The sequence below is a fragment of the Eurosta solidaginis genome, chromosome 2 (assembly GCF_040869045.1).
Source record: "Eurosta solidaginis isolate ZX-2024a chromosome 2, ASM4086904v1, whole genome shotgun sequence".
Classification (NCBI taxonomy): domain Eukaryota; kingdom Metazoa; phylum Arthropoda; class Insecta; order Diptera; family Tephritidae; genus Eurosta; species Eurosta solidaginis.
The window spans coordinates 144,791,800-144,812,659 of NC_090320.1; the positions used below are offsets into that span (position 1 = coordinate 144,791,800).

Below are 20,860 nucleotides of genomic sequence, written 5' to 3' on the forward strand. Positions count from 1 at the left end.
AACAAAACATCCCCTATCTAGACACACGGATACACAGGCTCAATAACAAACTAATATTGGATTGGTATTCGAAACCAACCTCTTCTGGGCGCCTCATAAACTTTATATCCTCACAGCCTTTCAAATACAAAATAAATACGGCGAAGAACTTTATAGACAAAATATTATCTATCAGCCATCAAAGTTTTCATGACGCAAATATTAGGAAAATTAAATTGACGCTTAAAAAGAATAATTATCCAGACCATATCATATCAAATTTAATAAATCAGAAACAAATGGAAATAGAAAATATAGCCCAAAAAACACAGTCTTCAGATACAAATAACCAGACAAAGCGATACTTCAGTGTCACTTACATTCCTGGGCTCACAGAAAATTTCACACATGACTTGACAAAAACATCAAACACAAACACTACACTAGCATACAGGTCAAACTGCACTTTGGCAACGTGCTTTACAAAAACTAAAACACCCATAGATCTCCAACAACGTAGCAATGTAGTTTACGAAATTCATTGTAAAGGGAATAAAGAAGATAGCTGCAATAAGGTCTACATTGGGACCACAAAGCGGGCGCTCGTCACGCGGGTAGCTGAGCACGAAGCAGATATACGTAAACAAAAACAAAGCACAGCTTTGGCACAGCATGCAATAGAAAACAAACACACAGCTGATTTTGAAAACATAAAAATAATAGACACCGAAAGGAGAGAAAAAGCGCGTTACACCTTAGAAAGCCTAAGAATTTTGCAGAAAAGAGGAAACACAATAAACAAAAAAGAAGATACAGACAATTTCGCCGCCGCGTACCTATTATGTTTGTAATGTAATTTTTAGTATGACAAGTTTACCGCATGTAGGTGGTATCGATTTTTTGTACTTTATTAACTTTCCGCAATTTTTTAATATTCAAATGTTTTAAATGTTTAAATGTTTTAGTAAAAATTGTGTTTTTCGTTAATCATTGTAAGTAAGAAAAATTTTGTGCAATCAATATTTATTTGCAATATTTTAAATTTCAAATCTATATGTATCTGATTGTGTTCTTTGTTGTTTTATTAAATAAATACAGTGTCACGCTCCTGAAGATGCCAAGGAAATTTGGCGAAACGTCGAGCTGAAATGTGGAATAATCTTTATTCTTATTTTTATTTGCACCCAACACAATAGATCTGCGTAGCTTAAAATATACATAAATATTATCCAAACAGATCGGAAGAAAATTATATATAATAACATTAACATTGACAACATTGTACCGATAGTGAACACAATGTTGCAGCTGAAGTAAGATGTTGCGCTTGGCATCATGCTGTTATAATAAATAAAATGTCACCATGCTGCTAATAACTTAGCAACATTGATGAATGCCATGCACCTATGTGTTTGTTTTGTTCTGTATTATGTATTAGGATGTGTATTTGTGCAAGGCTATGAGCGTAGCGTGTGAATGCATCAGTGTGAGCGGTCAAGGCACGAACCGAGTGTATCTGTGTAGGTGTTCGGTTTGTGGAGCGGTAAGCGTATGAATGTATGAGTGCATGATTGTATAGATGGAAAATACGGGAAAGCCGAAAAGAAAGTTTGGCATGTATAGGTAGGAATTTTCCGTTTCTGGGTAACGTTCCTTACCACGGCGGTGGCTATAAGAAGGGGAAAAATCAGTCAACGGGCCAAAGTCTTGTTTCAACAGTGCCCAGTACAAGTTAAGTGCAATTGAGTCAAAAGTGAAGTGTGCGCTTTTAAAACGAAAGTGAAGAAAAAAAAAAAAAAAGGTTCGCAAAGTTTGTAGTGCGCGAATTTAATCGCATTTTTGAAAGATTTGTGCGCGTCGAAAGTCTCCGCGATACGTAAAAAGGGGTAGCAGTTTCCAGCAAACGTATGTTGCGAAAGAGCGCAAAATTTAATCTCCGTTGGAAAAGACTCACTGGGCACTGGTTTTGGCTACATACCGCCCGGCAACAACTACCACGCACTACACTACATTTTTAATTTGGTGGCGCACACCACAACAAGAACCACTATAGCAGTTTTTTTTTTTGGCAATATACGGTCGCAACAACCACAACATCATCTGTTTTACATTGGCGGCATAACGCTCAACAACAACTACACCATTTTTGCTCTATTGGCGGCGCAACACCAACCACAACCGGTATTTATTTCTTTCTTGGCGACATACCGCCCGACAATCCCCACACCATCTTTCTCATATTCTCGAAACACCGCCAAACTGCAACTAGATTATATTGGCGCCATACTGCCCGGCGACAACAACACCATTTTTGTTAGATTGGCGGCGTAACGTCCAACCACCAACTGTGCACATTTGAATCTCGGCGACGTACCGTCCAACAACACGTATATGCATCTTAAATAACCATAAGCACTACACTATAATTTTGTTTGCCGGCGCTCACCACAACAACAACAACCACAGAACCATCTACAAGAACTTCGTTACGTTGCATATAAAATTTTTACCAGCGGCGTTGAGTCGCAACAATGACAGCCACGACACCACATACAACAAAAATAAAATAAAAATATATATACAATCTGAGTTTGGCAAAGTGGAAAACAGGAGCAAATACACTAAAGGAAGACACCAGCAACAACCACAACACATTTTTGGCGACAGATTTGGTGCATTTTTGAGCCGGCGCAATTAATCCTGATCCATAAACCACGATCAACGCAGGCAGAGGGAGGAGCTGTTCCGGAGTTATATGAGTTTGGATATACTATTATTTTTTTTATATTTTTCATATTATTATATTGTTTTTATTTAAGTTCTCTGCACTCTGAGTTTCACGCTCACACCATACTTTATAAGTTTATAAGTTTTTCTTTCTTTTCATTTCTCCATTCTCTAGTTTTTTTTTTCCTTTTTTTTAATTTTGTCTACTTCGGTTTGACATTAAATTTTTCTTGGTCGTTTGATACCTTTCTTTATAATATACACATTTTTTTGCACGCGTTTTCGTCTACCTATGGTAGTTCGAATTTTGAATTTTGCTTTTTATTTTTTTTTTACACTTATATATTTCATGATTTATGGCCAATTCTAACATACCATACCTTCTGTTAGCCTCACACCCCGGGATTCTACATAATAACGTGCTTTCAGCACTAATAATAATTTTTCCTCGGCTAATATAATTTTTTTGTATTGTTACATTTAACCATCGCGCTGGTAAAATTAATACTATCAAAATACTCAATAACCAAGATTACAAGCGAGCGATCTGGTTGAGTGATTGAGGGTGGCTACCGTGAGCGTATGTATGTATGTTTTTGACTCTTGCTATTTCAGCGAATTCAGCACATCCACTCAACTGCACCGGCACCGTTGGAGTACGAGTATATGGGTGAGTGAAAATTGAGCACAATATTTCTGCTAATACATATTTTTGAATGTATGTACATATATTAACATATGATGCCTGATCTTCTTGAGAAAATAGAAGAAGGAAACCTAAACGTAAGGAATATATGTACATGCATAACTACAAACATACACACCTTTTGTTTATAATATGCCAAACTGGTTTTTTTTGCTTTACTTTGGTGACCTACTTTTGTTTTATACAAAATTGATCTTATATTTACTTGAGCGGTTGCGATAGGTCAGGGATTAGGGTTCTTGATTTCTTTTTGTTCGTTTCGTGTTTAAGATTGGTAGGACATTAGGGTGGTTCATACATCTTAATGTCACTAGTATAAGAAAACCCACCTCTTGTTTTTTTCTTTTCACTTTATATGTTTTCGGTAAAAACAATTGAATTGAATTAAGTTGAATTCCAATCACATATTATTATTTTGTATTGCTTTCCCTTTTTTATTGACATTTTTTTTTCTTCAAACAATTTGGTTAAATTTATTTGAAGTTAAATCAGATATCGTTATGTTATTTTATTTCTTTTGAAATTTAATTTTAAGCGGGTTTTTTTCATAACTTTGGGTTACATTCGATAGATAAATAGCTTTAGGGTAGAGATCTAAGCCAAATGAAATTGTTAATAAAATTTTGAAATGTATGGATGAAAACATAGATTTCTGATCATGCAGGGCTAAATTCCCATTTTTGGTGTTGGTGCTGCGCTTGTGCGTGGCAAGGTAAGGTGAAGGTGAGTGGTAGAGAAAAATGACCAAGTGACAGACGGACAGACTAGTGTCAGGTTTGGGGGCACTGTAAGTAGATAGGAGTCAGCACAGTGCCCACGGTGCGGTGCAAGTTGCACTGCAGAGGGAGGGTAGACTCCACCTGACAGGACAGGCCTTCATCTTCTTCTACCCCTTACGCTTTCCCCTCTATAACTTTGCCCCTCACGTCTATTTCTATCTGTTTCAGCTTTTCTTTCCAACACATATGCAGGTATGAACCCTTCTTGTTCATGTGGCTGCGGGTGAGGTCGCTGGTGCAATACCCCGCCCAAAACGACGAGATAGCCTGGGCCCGCAAGCATACCTGCTTGCCGCCGCTCCTCACCACCCAAACAGTCAGCCACGTAACACACTCGGTAGCCTGAAACTATATTATATGTATATACTGCATCTTTAAAACTAAAGTAGGCTGTATGGATTGGATCAAATGATCTTTAAAATTTTTTCAATTTATAAACAATTTTGGGCGATACATCAATGAAGGGATACGACACTCTAAACTTTTTACACAACATGAAACAAGGCAACCTGCCGAAGTATTTGAATAACCAAGTAACATATAACAACCCTGCAAACATACATTGGAAAAATTTGAAAGATCATTCGATCCAATCCATACAGCCTACTTTAGTTTTACACATGTATATATAATATAGTTTCAGGAAAAATCATGTTTTAATTGCGAAAATACTCGGAATTTACTGAGAAACTACTTGAAACGTACTCCAGTTCACATATAGTATTAATAAGGGATGAATACCAGAACTTTACTTTAAGGTGGTAACTTAAGTTTGAATCGGATATTATACGTGTAAATTACTCAGAAATTACCGATTACAGAGTACTTTTCTAAAATGGGTTATTGTAAAGGAGGGCTACCGGAATTTTACCAAATGCTTATTTGCTTTCGGTTTATTGGTGTTAGTGTCATTGGAATTGTTATGACTATGTTAGTAGTTTCAGTAGTCGATGTTTGCAGGGATACAATGAGTTGTTTTACACTCAGCCAATTTAAACTTTCGAGCATTTCACTTTCGTGCTTTCCGCAAGAGGCCGCAAATTTAGCGAGAGAACGTGACCTTATAAGACAGCTCGATCCCGGCGACCCCCAAATAAGGGATATAAACCAACGAATCAGATTGCTTGTGTATGAACACAAGCGGGCAAAATGGGAGGAGCATCTAGCGGTTGTAATCTCTCTGCCGGTGTAGGTCCACCGTAAAGTCCCTATCGAATCCGTCTAAGCACAATGACAAAATTTCCATCGCCTTTGGCGATAAAATGCTGTCGGATGCGAAAAAGTGCGCAAGAGCTTTTTGCCGGCAATATATAATGCATTCCACGGTTGACAAAGCTAGACGGAGGGCCAACATACGCGCACATAAACATAAATTCAACGCATCCCCACTTACCATCACCGCCAAAGAGGTTGAGGATGCTATCGGTCGTGCTAAACCATCTAAAGCAGCGGCCCCAGACGGCATAGCCATGCCGATGCCTAAAAGCCTAGGAGAAGAGGGTTTCAAATATTTAGCACATGCCTTCAACCTGTCTTTTTCCACCTTTGTCATTCCCGAAAAATGGAAAATTTGCAAGGTGGTCCCGCTACAAAAGCCTGGGAAACCAGCTAACATAGGCGTAGAAAAATGCACTAGCCCTATATGCAAATAAACAAAAGAGGGCACAAACGTTTAATGATATATGTATATATAATATTCTTTTATTTCACGTTTTTCACTATACTTATGGAAATATATAAAATAACTAATTAATTTAATTTATTTAAATTACAAAGAACTGCGTGACGGCGGGCGGGCGAAAATGCGGCGATGTGGGCACGAACGATGCGTGTGGGCAGGTAGTTTTAAGTAAACTAAAAACGTTCACCCCTATTCTGCATTTCGACTTGGATTGGAATTTTTTCGATTTGGCAACTTTGGTATTCTGTTTTCCAATCTCTTTCGATCCAACTTCGAATGGTTCGATTTTGTGTATTCTGCATTTCGATCGTAGTTCCGTTTTTCTAAGTTGCAAATTTGTTGGCTGAAAAATATTTTCTCTTTATTTCTTTATTAATTTATAACAGAATTTTAACAAAAATGTAAGTAAAACTTGTTGAGAAACGTAAAAGGCTTGATGGTGATTGTTTTTATACATATGTTTCCAACACAAGTACAGTACGTTGGCTAATTTAATGGCAACAAAGCGGGATATGATTAATCCTGGGAAGCCAGCCTTCGTATAAAATTCTTGCTTCGCTTGTATTTTCTCTTCACTTTGTTCAAATGTTATCCATTGAGGGCATAATTTTGGTTGCATTACATCCAGAAACGTAGACAGTGACTTGACACTGTTGACTCTCCCATTCCTACATTATAATCCGCCCCTATTCCATGCTGGTAACTGCCTTCTGCAAAAAATCTCAAAGCAGCTACTAGAATATTAAGGGCAGATGTCGATGCCGAAGTCCTAGGATGAATTTGCCCCGCAAAAGTATCTAACACTCACTTGAAAGCATCCTTATTAAGTTCAAAGTTTTTTGTAACCTTATTAAGAAAATAAGTCATTAAACTTTACCACTTTTAAGTTCAATTTCTTACAATTCGTCACTCATCTCAAATGGATTACACAAATCTCCTAATATTTGCCTTTCCATTCTCGCCTAGCCATTTTCGTATGCGTTGCTTTCCAACTCCACAAATAATGACGCGGTTTTTTTCCATTCCATTATAATAGACAGCTATAATTTGTGTCTGTTCGTTGGGTTCAGTTATATGCCAAAGCAAGCTGTCGGAATAGAGAAAGGTGAAGCGAAAACGTAAGCAATCCTTGCGGAAAGAGTAAATAAACCTTTATAAAGTATTTTAGGCCAGTGCAATGAAATTAGCATCCTTAAAATTCAGTAAATGTCAACTATATTCGTGCAGGAATCCGTTTCAACAAAACTTGGTGGCCACGGCAGGGAATTGGCCAAAAGAACGACAAAAACACACTTACAATTATGAAAGCACTTCACTCAAAAAAATATAACACTGCGGCAATATATTCTATTGCTTTTTTTTTGTACAAAATGGCGTGGATAATAAAATATAAACGTTTTTCAGTGTTTTTTACAAATTTTCTTTAATTTATTTTGTTCCAATGTTCGTTCACACATTCCGTACCAACAGCTGATTTCGGGTTATTAGTCCGTTTTGGGTTTTAAGTTCCACAACTCGAACATGGTTATCCGACCAAACGCCATTCGTTCGGGGGTAGTAAATCATCCTTTACCACGACTAAATCTCCAACTTGAATATAGCGTTGAAGGCATCTCCACTTGTACCGCTTGTGCAGCTCCTTGAGGTACTCGTTCTTCCATAGTGTGCTGAACTGTTGGTGAAGCACTTTCAGTTTCTGTCATTTGTTGACCAAGGTAACATGCTCTGCAGTTGGCTCCGGTAATGATAAGAGTGGCGCGCCACGTAGGAAATGCCCTGGGGTTAGGACATGGAGATCCATTGGATCTTCGGACATAGGGGAGAGCGGTCGGGAGTTGAGGACCACCCCTATGCGTAATAACAGAGCAGTGATCTCTTCGAACGAGAACTTTTGGTTTCCTGCTACCTTCGTTAAGTGTGGAGCATATGGTCGGATGAATTTCCATGAGAATCCGTGAGTTGCATACTTGTGGGCGACGTCTGTAGCGACTTCCTTGAGGAATGTGGTGAATTCCCTTTGTAATACGCGTTGTGCGCCGACGAACGTCTTTCCGTTGTCGGAAAATATCTGATGGGGTAGGCCACGGCGACCAGTGAATCGGGAAAAGGCTGCGTTGAAGGCATTCGTGGTGAGATCAGAGCAAACTTCTAAATGAACAGCCTTTGTGAAAAACAGACGAACACACAAACGTAAGCTTTCATGGTCCAGCAAAATCGACTCCTGTTGTATTGAAGGGTAGGGAATTTGTTGACTTCTCGGGTGGCAAGGCTGTCATTTTCTGCGTTTTCAGCTGCTGTTTGTAGATGGTGCAGGTTCTGCAGTGGAAAATGAGTTTTTGACCTTTTGCTTCAAACGTGGAATGTAGTACTGTTGCTGTACTATTCGGATCATAAGCTGCTTTTCGGCGTGCAGCAGGTTCGAAGGGAGAAAGTCCAACAGAAGAGAACAAAATCGAGATTTTTTCGGGTATGATAATTGGGTGCCGCTCATATATGGGGCATAGGCTAATCTTCCAGAAACTCGCATGATTCCTGAGTCATCTAACATGGGGTTTAATGTCAGAAGGGTGTTCTTTTTGGGTAAGGGTCCTGCCGTTTGAAGCAGCTCTATCCTGTCTCCGTAATAATTCCGTTGAGTTTGAATGATGACATTGGTTTTGGCATCATTCACTTCGGCATAGGTGAGGTTGAGGTTTGCTGGAACATTCAGTTTCCTTGCTTTTCGGATAAACCGCAACATATAGGCCACGACTCTAAGCGCTCGAGAAAACGACGAAAATCGGTCGAATATATCTATTTTCTTCCTGGAGGGTGTGGAATACCTCCTCATGTCGTTTTTCGGGGGGGAGTTGGGTGGTGAGATATATTCTTTGGCCACGAAGTTGATGGATTGATAAGCCAGTTGGGTCCTTCCCACCATAATGGACATTCGACTAAGTTCTGAGGCTAGCAGCCTCGAGTACCCAAATCCGCTGGGTTATCGTTGCTGGAAACGTGTCTCCAATTGGCGTTGTCAACGTTTGTAATGATTTCTGATGTCCTGTTGGCGACGTACGTTTTCCAGGTATGGGGTGGTTTTTCTAACCATGCCAGTACGATGTCAGAATCGCACCAGAGAACGAGTTCGTGTTGGGGTAGATTCAGCTCACTGCGTAGCTGTTTCACTAATTTGGAGAGTAAGACTGCTCCACAGAGTTCCAACTATGGAAAACTCACGGTTTGAAGGGGTGCTACTTTGCTTTTAGCAGCTGTAGAGTTATCTACTTTATTTAAATATACTTTATTTTTGTAAATTATTTTTTGAATGACTCTATTTTCGAATATTATTTCAATACGTAATAAGTTATAAGTTCTGAATGTCGGTATTGATACTTGAAAATTTAAATAAATAATAAATACAATTTTTAAAATATATAGTTTTATTCTAAACTATAATGGCGATCCTACCAACGGACCTAAAGTTATCTGAACGTGCATGCGAATTTGGACTTCAGTGAACTTTTTTTAAATACAGAACTAGTGAATTGTAAATATGAATGTGACTAATTATCACGTATATGTGCCTACACAATAACACAGAAATGTGTTAAAGAAAAAACAGATCATTAGGGCAGTGATTAGTTTTAAACTCAAAGACATTTTTATATAGAAATTTAAATAACAGAAACATATTCTAAAAATAAACTCAACATTTTTATAGTGTAAAAACATCTAAAGAGAATTTTGATTAAAAATAAAGACTCTTATTTACAAAATAGTTTATTTGCAAAATTTTCGCTTCAACATCATTAAATTAGTGCACAAAAATAAAACAATTATAAAATTAAAACCTCTACTATTGCAAACATCTATCAACAACTCTCAACATTTTGCAATACACATTTTTCTTCTATCAAATTTCAATATTTTCTACCAATAACAACAATCAATAATTTTCCATGAAACCACTCTTCAATCAATTTAAAACTAACTGCGATAACAACAATCAATATTTTTCTAAAATTTTATTTATTAATCTTTAATTATGTCAATATAAACACAAAATAGTTTTTTTTAGCATCATATATATTTTGCCTACTGTATATATTTCATTTCATTTCATTTCATTTTTTATTCATTTTCTTCCAAAACAGCATATATGTTACAATAGCGACTTAAATTAAATTAACCATAATTACAGAAAGAAAAGTAAGGCATTCTGTAAAAATATATGTATTTTAGTATCGAATGCCATCTCCGAATAAAATTGAATTCAAAAACATGTAAAATAGTGCGTGGGGTGAAGTTTGATTAAAAATAATAAGTAATAAAATATATTAATACAATATGTACATATATTTTTTTAAGTGCTATGGTTCAGCAAAATTTTGATGTCTTCGTGTGATTTCTCTAGTAGAAAAGATTTAACCTTTCCCAAAAACTCATTCAGATTTCTAGTGACACGTATACATGCAGGCAACGCATTAAAAGCTTTACAAGAAACGATAGTAAAGAAGTTGTTGAAGTTGGTTGTTCGAGAGGTCGGGAAATACACAAGTCCATATGAGTTTTGCCTCAAGTTATAACTATCCGATACCAGGCTATGTAAATACCCACAGCGAATGAAAAATATCTTTAACGTTTTATAGTAGTACATATGCTTAACAGGAAGAGCTTTCAGATCCCTAAACAACTCCATAGAGTGGTGAAAACGATCAACATTACATATTTTTCTTATGACCCATTTTTGAATAGTTAGAAGCTGCTGGATTTTATTACCTGCAGCGCCACCCCAACAGGTTATACCATATTGGAGCTTGGAGTGGACTAAATCGTAGTAAATAGTTTTAAGTGTTTCGTTTGAACAAACTTTTCTTAAATTGTAAAAATAACGAACGGAAGATCGCAAGTAGGACTTCAAACGAGAAATATGCGTAGACCAACTCAAGTTTTGGTCAACAATAACACCAAGATATTGGAAGTCGCTTACTTTTTCAATAGTGAAGCACTTATCGGAACAATTTACTTCAGCTTTAAACGATGCACAGAACAGAAAATTATTTAGTACAAAACGTTTGCAGTCAGTAGCATGGAATACAATGGATATGTCAGGTGAAGATTTTGGATGCAAATTGAAATACATCAACTTCGTTTTCTTGCTGGCACAGAGCTTATGTGCTGCCAACCACACTCTTAGCAAATACACATCGTTATTGATTCCTGCTACTAAATCCAGATAGGTCGATGAACCATAGGCGATAGCAAGGTCGTCAGCGAAGGCTGTTACTTTTCCATACAATGGCAGCGAGAATATTGAATTAAGGTAAATCAAAAATAGAATAGGACCTAAGACAGATCCTTGAGGTACACCTAAGCTAATTGTAACTGGGTTACTTATACTACTTCCAACTTTTACTTTTTGAATTCTTCCTGACAAATAAGATTTAAACCAATTATATATAAACCCACGGAAGCCCGCAAAATACAATTTGTCTAATAAAATTTGGTGATCAACCATGTCAAATGCTTTAGTGATATCAACGAACAGTCCAGCACAGTTCTTTTTATTGTCTAGTTCCCTATATATGTGAGAACAAAAGTCCAGCAGGGCATCTTCTGTTGACCGCCCATATCTGAACCCGAATTGCATTGAGCTGAAGTTGATCGTAGCAACTGATGAAGACACTACGTATGTGTCGAAACAATTGTTTTGCTCTTGTATTTTTAATTTAATAAAGACAAAAACAATAAATATATTGTTTAAACGACTTTAAGGTGTATCAATTTTATATTGTCGTGAAATAGTTATTATTGTCAAGAAATGATAGGATTCGACCTTTAACCAGTTTTTCAAAAATTTTTGAAATTGAAGACAGTAATGAAATAGGCCTGTAGTTATTTATATCTAACAAATTTTTGTTTTTTTTTACAAGTAATTCATAATTAATTAAACTTAATAAACTTGATGGGCATGGATGGATTGCTCTCAGTAGTGCAACCATTTTTTTAAAAAGAAATAGTGTAATTTTTATTTTCGAATTATTAATAAAATTTAAACTAAAGAACAAAAAAAAAAAATAATAATAAGATAATTGTTAGGCATCGTCATTGTGAACGACACACTAAACATAACTCACCTCCAATTATATATACTCACCATAAGAATTATCTTAGTTATTATTCGCATCTCATTGTTTGTCTATAAGAAGTATACAGTCAGTAAATAAAGTGAAGTCATAACTAAACGACTCTTCTGTGCGTCTCACTCGGTGCATAACACATTGGCGACGAAGAAAAAAGGGAAAATAAAATTTATTTTTTTTATCTTCTATTATACATACAAAAGAAATTGATAGTGCAGCAACTGTAAACTTTACTATAATGCCCGACGAAGATCAAAATACAGTAACCATATACCATCCAAATAATGTGCAGCAATTTTCTCCACAAACGGAATCATGGATATTGTGGAAAGAAAAGTTAGAAATTCATTTTGCGGAAATAAAGTGCACAGAAGAGAATGCATGCAAAAAAGGCTACTCTATTAAAAGCCATACGCCCAACACCATATGAAATTTTAAGTGACATACTCAAAGTTCATTACACGCCACCGTCCATTGTTTTCCGCGAGCGTAAGAACTTTCACTCAGCAACACAGGCTGAAAGTCAAACGGTATCGCAATGGCATGCACGAGTAAAAAAACTCGCGCTAACATCCAAATTTGGTGACAACCTGTCAGCCTTCGTAATGGATCGCTTCATAATGGGTCTTCACAGCGGAATATTTGAACGTATGTGCGAAGAAGATGAGAACATATGCATTGACCAAGCACTCCGAAAAGCTCTCATTATGGAGATGAAACTGTCACCGACAAAGCATGAGCACAACTTACAAGTGAATTATACCAAAAGTGGCAAGAGTAACAACAAATCGGAAAGCTCTACTTCTGACACTTCAAAGCAAGACAGCAAACATGACCGTAAAAAGAAGAAAGGAACTCACAATACAGCAACAATATACGCAAAGGCTTGCAATCACTGTGGGTGACGAAATCACACAACTAACGAATGTAGACACAAGAATAGCAAATGTCATAAGTGCGGCAAAATTGGACGCTTAGCATCAGTTTGCAAAACAAGTGGAAAAGTAGTTAATTACGTATCAGAATCTGATAATTCAGGCGACGAATTTAATACTAACAATTCGCATAATTTTTCTATTTACAGTATCAACCAAAGCAAGTGTGAAAATAGGCGGAGTTTCTATGGACATATTATGAGATTCGGGTTCACCATGTAGTTTGGTTTCTAGACATTCACCCCTATTCTGCATTTCGATTACGTTCCCGTTCTACGCTCCGCATTAATCGAAGTTTGGTATTCTGCATTACGACGGGATCGTAAAGAGAAGAGGAAGAGCAAATGATTTTTCGAAATCAGCTGTTGGTACGGAATGTGTGAACATTGGAACAAAATAAATGAAAGAAAATTTGTAAAAAACACTGAAAAACGTTTATATTTTATTATCCACGCGATTTTGTACAAAAAAAGCAATAGAATATATTGCCGCAGTGTTATATTTTTTTGAGTGAAGTGCTTTCATAATTGTAAGTGTGTTTTGTAGTTCTTTTGGCCAATTACCTGCCGTGGCCACCAAGTTTTGTTAAAACGGATTCCTGCACGAATATAGTTGACATTTTCTGGATTTTATGGATGCTAATTTCATTGCACTGGCCTAAAATACTTTATAAAGGTTTATTTATTCTTTCCGCAAGGATTGTTTACGTTTTCGCTTCACCTTCCTGTTGTTGTTGTTGTTGTAGCAATGCTCGCCCCACCTAATAGCCGCGACCGATCACAAATTGTCATCAATATCCTCTAACGGGAGTCCAAGGAAACTTGCCGTTTCAACAGGGGTGGACCATAAGGAAAGGGGTGTTAGAGGCGTTGGTTCCACATTACAATTAAAGAGATGGTTGGTGTCATGTGGGGACACATTGCAAGCAGGGCATACATTTTGTATGTCGGGGTTGATTCTGGATAGGTAAGAGTTTAACCTGTTCAGTATCCAGAACGAAGTTGAGCAAGAGTGACACGCGTTTCCCTGGGGAGTATGCGTTCCTCTTCTGCGAGTTCTGGATATTTTTCTTCAAGTACTGGATTCACCGGGCAATTCCCAACATAAAGGTCCGACGCCTGTCTATGGAGTTCACCAAGGACCTGCTTGTGTTTTTCCGCTTCATACGGCTGGGTTCTCAGGTGCCGTATTTCCTCAAAATGCTTACGGAGATGACTCCTTAGGCCCCTAGGCGGTGCTGGTTTGTCAATCAGATGTCTGTTGGTATGCCCAGATTTCTGGGTATTCAACAGAAACTGTTTGGTCAGCATCTCATTTCTCTCCCTGATGGGGAGTATTCTCGCCTCATTATGCAGATGGTGTTCTGGGGACATAAGAAGACAGCCCGTGGCGATTCTGAGAGCAGTATTTTGGCAGGCCTGTAGTTTCTTCCAGTGGGTGGTTTTTAGGCTTGGCGACCATATGGGTGACGCGTAGGACGTAATCGGCTGGCTAATTGCTTTGTATGTGGTCAAGAGCGTTTCTTTATCTTTTCCCCAGGTACTACCAGCAAGGGATTTGAGGATTTTATTACGGCTCTGAATTCTTGGAACAATTGCGGTTGCGTGCGCACCAAAATGTAGATCCTGATCGAACGTCACACCCAAGATTTTGGGGTGTAGGACAGTCGGTAGCGTAGTGCCATCGACGTGGATGTTCAATATGGTCGACATTTGGGGCGTCCATGTTGTAAATAAGGTCGCGGAAGATTTAGTCGGTGACAATGACAGGTTTCGCGAGGCGAAAAAACTGGAGAGATCAGGGAGATAGCCGTTTATTTTATTGCATAGCTCATCGACCTTTGGGCCTGGGCCTGTGGCCATTATTGTGCAGTCATCGGCGTAGGAAACGATTGTGACTCCTTCCGGTGGTGAAGGTAGCTTAGATATGTAGAAATTAAACAAAAGCGGGGATAGGACACCACCCTGTGGCACCCCTTGTTTAATTCTCCTTTGTTTTGATGTTTCGTTTCTGAATTGCACCGATGCCTGCCGACCACCCAGATAATTTGCGGTCCACCTTTTAAGACATGGGGGAAGGGTAGACCCTTCCAGGTCTTCCAGTAACGAGCCATGGTTGACCGTATCAAAAGCTTTTGATAGGTCTAACGCTACGAGTACTGTTCTATGGTGGGGATATTGATTCAAACCGCAATTTATCTGGGTGCTAATGACATTTAGCGCGGAGGTAGTGCTATGGAGTTTTCTGAAGCCATGCTGATGAGGGGCTAGCTGCAAATATGCTTGGAAATGAGGGAGCAAAATGGCTTCAAGCGTCTTTGCCACTGGCGATAGGAGAGATATCGGACGATATGACTCACCTACGTTAGCTGGTTTCCCAGGCTTTAGTAGCGGGACCACCTTGGCCATTTTCCATTTCTCGGGTATGACAAAGGTGGAAAGAGACAGGTTGATGACATGCGCTAAATATTTGAAACCCTCTTTCCCTAGGTTTTTAAGCATAGGCATGGCTATGCCGTCTGGGCCCACTGCTTTGGATGGTTTAGCGCGACCAATGGCGTCCTCAACCTCTCTAGCGGTGATGGTAATTGGTGACGAGCTGAGTTTGTGTTTATGTGCACGTCTATTGGCTCCCCGTCTATCTTTGTCGACCGTAGGATGCATTATATATTGTCGGCAGAAAGCGCTCGCGCATTTTTTCGCATCCGACGGCACCTTATCGCCAAAGGCGATGGAAACTTTGTCTTTGTGCTTAGTCGGATTCGATAGGGACTTTACGGTGGACCAAAGTTTACCTACACCGGTAGAGAGGTTACAACCTCTTAGGTGCTCTTCCCATTTCGCCCGCTTGTGTTCGTCCACAAGCAATCTGATGCGTTGGTTTATATCCCTTATTTGGGGGTCGCCTGGATCAAGCTGTCTTATAAGGTCGCGTTCCCTCGCTAAGCTCGCGGCCTCCGCCGGGAAGTGGGGCCGTATTTCGGGAATTCTCCCGGCGGGAATGAAATGTGCCGAGGCGGATTCAATGACCTTACGGAAGGCACGCTCCCCTTGGCGGGCATCAGTCGGGATAGGGAGGGCAGCAAAGCTGCTGTCTGTTGCAGATTTATATTCTTCCCACTTTCCTTTTTTGAAGTTTATGAAAGTGCGTTTTTCGGTGACGATGAAGTCGGCGGTACGCTCGAACGAAATAAGTATGGGCAGGTGGTCGGATGCCAATGTTACCATCGGCTGCCAGTTGACGCAGTTTACGAGTTCTGCGCTCACGATTGAGATATCTGGCGAGCTATAACAGCTTCCTACCACACGTGTGGGGGCGTCTCCGTTAATTGTGCAGAACGTCGTTTCGTCTATTTGATCCGCCAACATCTCACCCCTACTGTCCGCCCGCAAGTTTGAATGCCATAGGTCGTGATGGGCATTGAAATCGCCTAAGATAATGCGATTGTTGCCAGTGAGTAAGGCCTCGATATTAGGGCGGTATCCACTGGGGCAACAGGTGACAGGAGGGATGTAGATGTTGATGATTTCTAGATTTGCATCGCCTGACCGGACAGATAGGCCTTGACGTTCTAAGACATTGTCACTGCGGTCGATGCCAGGATCGAATATATGATATTGCACAGAGTGGTGTATAATAAACGCGAGGCCGCCTCCATTTCCGCTCTCGCGGTCTTTCCTGTGGACATTATAACCAGAGCAGGTCTGCAATGCAGATCTTGCTGTGAGTTTAGTCTCTTGAATCGCAGCAATGCGGATGTTGTGCCGCTTCATGAAATCGACTATCTCCGTAATCTTCCCAGTTAGTCCATTACAGTTGAACTGCAGAATTCTGAAGTGCATGAGGGGTGACGCCGCCACTCTAGGGGTAAGTGAGGGGTGACTACGCCTAGGTTGTGGAAGGCCAGGACGCAATTGCTGTTGTGGCCTTGGGACTGGGCGCCCTTGGGCAAGCATTGGGGTACCCGGATGATTTGGGTTTGCGACCTGGCAACATGGCGCGATGAAACCCGTCGAGGGGTTGCCGTCGCGGAGACCAGAACATCTAGGAAAGTGGCACCACCCAAGGCAGGAGCTGCATTGAGCGGATGTCGCAAACCTATATATTCTGTGCTGGCAGACGGTGCAAACGGAGGCAGGGACTAAGAGTCTGTTTCCCTGACCTGCACGATTGCTGCCAGAAAAGAGGGGAGGAGAAGAAGACGGGGGCAGGGGCTGATGCTCAGCATTGCTACCAGCTCTACTACGAAGGTAGTAGTTATGAGTGGTATCAGCTGTTTGAGTTGTTGGCGCCGTGGGGCGCGAGCAGCAGCGGGTACTTGTTGTGGCTTGCTGAGCAGCGAAGCTGCTGGAAGGTAGTAGGGATACGCTTAGGCGTAGACTACGGGACGCCCTTGGGCGTGAGCAGCAAGGAGCCACAAAAGATTTATAAAAGTTACGTGGACGTCGGGTTTTGGGATCAAGCCCAGAACAACCTGTCCGATGCAACCATCCCTTGCACGAGACACACTGAACAGAGTATGACCGTCCTAAAAAGATTCTTTTCTGGCAAATGCAGCAAAACCATTTCTCAGGACCGGGGTGAGGATACGGACCCGGATTGGGTTCGATACCTTCCCGGAGTAAGAGAATATGTAGCAGTCCTGCTGCAAGGAGCTGCTGGGAGGATGACAATTTGTGGGAGGGACGAAACAAATTAAATGGGGTCACACTGAAATGACAGTCCTTGGTCGGGAAAAATCCCGAGTCGCTCCGGTACATAGAACCGACTGCCTTGGGAAGCGGCTTCACCTTCCTCTACGCCGGCAGCTTGCTTTTGCATATAATTGGACCCAACGAACAGACACAAATTATAGCTGTCTATTATAATGGAATCAATAGCCGCGGCATTATTTATGGAGTTGGAAAGCAACGCACACGAAAATTGCCACGCGAGAATGGAAAGGCAAATATTGCGAGATTTGTGTACTCCATTTGAGATAAGTTACGAATTGTAAGAAATTGAACTTAAAAGTGGTAAATTTTAATGACTCATTTTCTTATTTAGGTTCAGAAAAAACTTTCGACTTAACAAGGATGCTTTCAAGTAAGTGTCAGATACTTTTGCGGGGCAAATACGTCCAAGGACTTCGACATCGACATGTTGTTTTTGACCTGGAAACATATAAAAAACAATCATCATCAAGCCTTCTACGTTTCTTAACAAGTTTTACTTACATTTTTGTTAAAATTCTGTTATAAATTAATAAAAAAATAAAAAGAAAATATTTTTCCGCCAACTAATTTGCACCTTAGAAAAACGGAACTACGATCGAAATGCAGAGTACAAAAAATCGAACGATTCGAAGTTGGATCGAAAGAGATTGGAACACAGAATACCAAAATTGCCAAATCGAAAAAGTTCCAATCCAAGTCGAAATGCAGAATAGGGCGGATTGTTTAAATAAAATTAATAAGAACGTAAGTCTTAATCCTTGTAATGACCCCTTTATTGATTATAATGGCAACCGAATTAAAGTAAAAGGAGAATACTATGAAATGATAGAATGCAATGGTGTCAAAAAGAAAGTAGAATTAATAATAACAATATCGCTTTACTTGGCAGAAATTTTTTGCGAAAGTTTGGTTTTGAACTAGTGCAAGTGAATTCTATCGGTAACACTAATCGATCCACAATCGCTGAGGAATTAAAAAATGAATTTTTTGAAGTTTTTGACAATGATCTGGGCGCTTATAAGTTGAGTAAAATTTCTTTAGCTGTAGATAGTGATGCAAAGCCCATATTTTTCAAAACACGTCCAGTTCATCTTGCATCGAAAAACAAAATTGAGAAGAACTTAAACGAATTAGTGGCGACAGGAGTTTTAATACCAATTGCCCATGCGGAATGGGGTACTCCTCTGGTTCCCATACTAAAACCAAATGGCGAGATCGGAATCTGTGGTGACTACAAGGTCACAATTAATAAACATCTATACGATTTTAAGGATCCTCTACCTATAATTGATGAAATTTTCGCATCACTTCAGGGTGGTCAAGTCTTTTCTAAATTGGACTTGTCCAACGCTTATAATCAGTTGATTCTTGACGAAGAATCACAAAAATTATGCACTTGGTCAACGCACATAACGTATGGTGAATGAAATCCGAACACAACTTGTGAACACAAAAACTAAGTAGCCCTAATATTTTAAAAACAAATTGAAATGCATAAATTTAACGGGACATCTTCGTGACATTTTCGCGTAAAAAGTGTTTATATGTGCACACCATTAGTAGCCAAAATATTTTTGAACGAGTTTCAGCGGCGCGAATTAATTTGGAAATTTTGTGAAAATAATCTTAACAAAAGCACAAATGTAGTTTTTCATCATTTTACGGACATGGGATCTAAGAAAATTAAGCTTTGTTAAGCTTTTCAGAGATAATAAAAGCATATTTCGAAAAAACCTTCCGGCAAGAAATGTGATTTACAAGACAGTAGAGTACGTGGAAAGTTGGAAGCAGACACAGCGGGGCGCAAAGCAAAATCGTTCCGTCAGCTTGGACGAAAATTCCAAGTTGATAAGATTACTATTAAACATTAGTTGGAAGCTATGAAGATATAAATTAAAGAAAGAAAATCGAAACCACCTACTACAGAAAAGCAGGCAAAACAATTAAGGCAGGTTACGACCACTTTCACAAACAAATTTTGCCACATCTTCAACTTACAAATGCGTTATGTACGATGAGAGCTACTTCACAGTGAAAGGCAACGAATGGCAGCCAAAGTATTATTTCGAATCCAAAAAACGAAAATCTTCAGACAAAATGAAATATATTCAAAATACTAAATTTCCCGGGAAAGTTTTGTTGTAATTAACAATCAGCGATCGTGGGATAAGTGAGCCTATACTTTCCAAGGGTAGTTTAGCCGTTTCTGCTCAGACTTATATAGAGGAATGCATTCCAGAATTTCAAAAATTTATTAAAAAGGGGAAAGTTAGTGTTCCGGCTTGATTTGCATCTTCACATTATGCAAAAAGCAAGCTAAGGGAAGTACATAGCCGAAAATTTGAACTTGTACCTAAAAAGTACAACCCGCCAAACATTCCCCAGCTGAGACCAATTATGACTTTTTGCGGAAATTTTATTAGGCGTGTTTATGGCGAAGGATACTAGGCAAAAAACATGACTTGTTTAGATAATAAAATCAAAACGAGCTTAAAAATATCGATACAAAATGAATTCAAGAATCAATAAGGAAATTGCCAGGAAAAAATACGAAAAGTAAGCCGTAATGAAGCAAATATTTATTTATAAATTTATCTTACATATCTAGATATTACAAAAAATTAAGTTTAAATAAAACAGATATCATTTCATACTTTATTTTGACTATAATACGTTTGTTCAGATTTCATTCACCATACGTTCAAAATGACGCGCTTACCTTTCGGGATAAAACCGGCAGCAGGCATATTCCAGAAAACTATGGAAAATTTACTAAAGACCATTCCATTTGTAGTTGTGTATCAAGATGATATAACCATGTCAGGCAAAGACATGCAACAACACATTCGGAACTTGAAGGCAGTGCTGTGTAAACTTAGGGAAGCAGGGCTTAAGTTGAACATTAACAAATGTGAGTTTTTAAAATCCAAAATTACGTATTTAGGATTTACAATCGACAAATTTGGTCTTAGCAAAAATAAAGATAGAATAGAGCCGGTATTACAGGTATCTGTCCCTAGTAATGTACCAGAGCTTAGGGTATTTATAGGTATGGCTAACCACTATCAGTTTATTAAACATTTTGCTGAAAAGATGATCCCTTTATATAAACTATTGCAAAAAATGTAACGTTCCATTGGTCAAAAAGTTGCCAGGAGGCCTATGAAACGATAAAAAAAGATGTGACGTCAGACCAAGTTTTGGTATACTTTAACC

The 20,860-nt window shown here is 39.0% G+C and overlaps 1 protein-coding gene across 4 annotated transcripts in view; it reads left to right on the forward strand.

The window, feature by feature from the left end:
- Cand1 (Cullin-associated and neddylation-dissociated 1) overlaps nt 1-20,860 on the forward strand; it is a 484,840-nt gene that overhangs the window by 41,011 nt on the left and 422,969 nt on the right. The window lies entirely within an intron of this gene.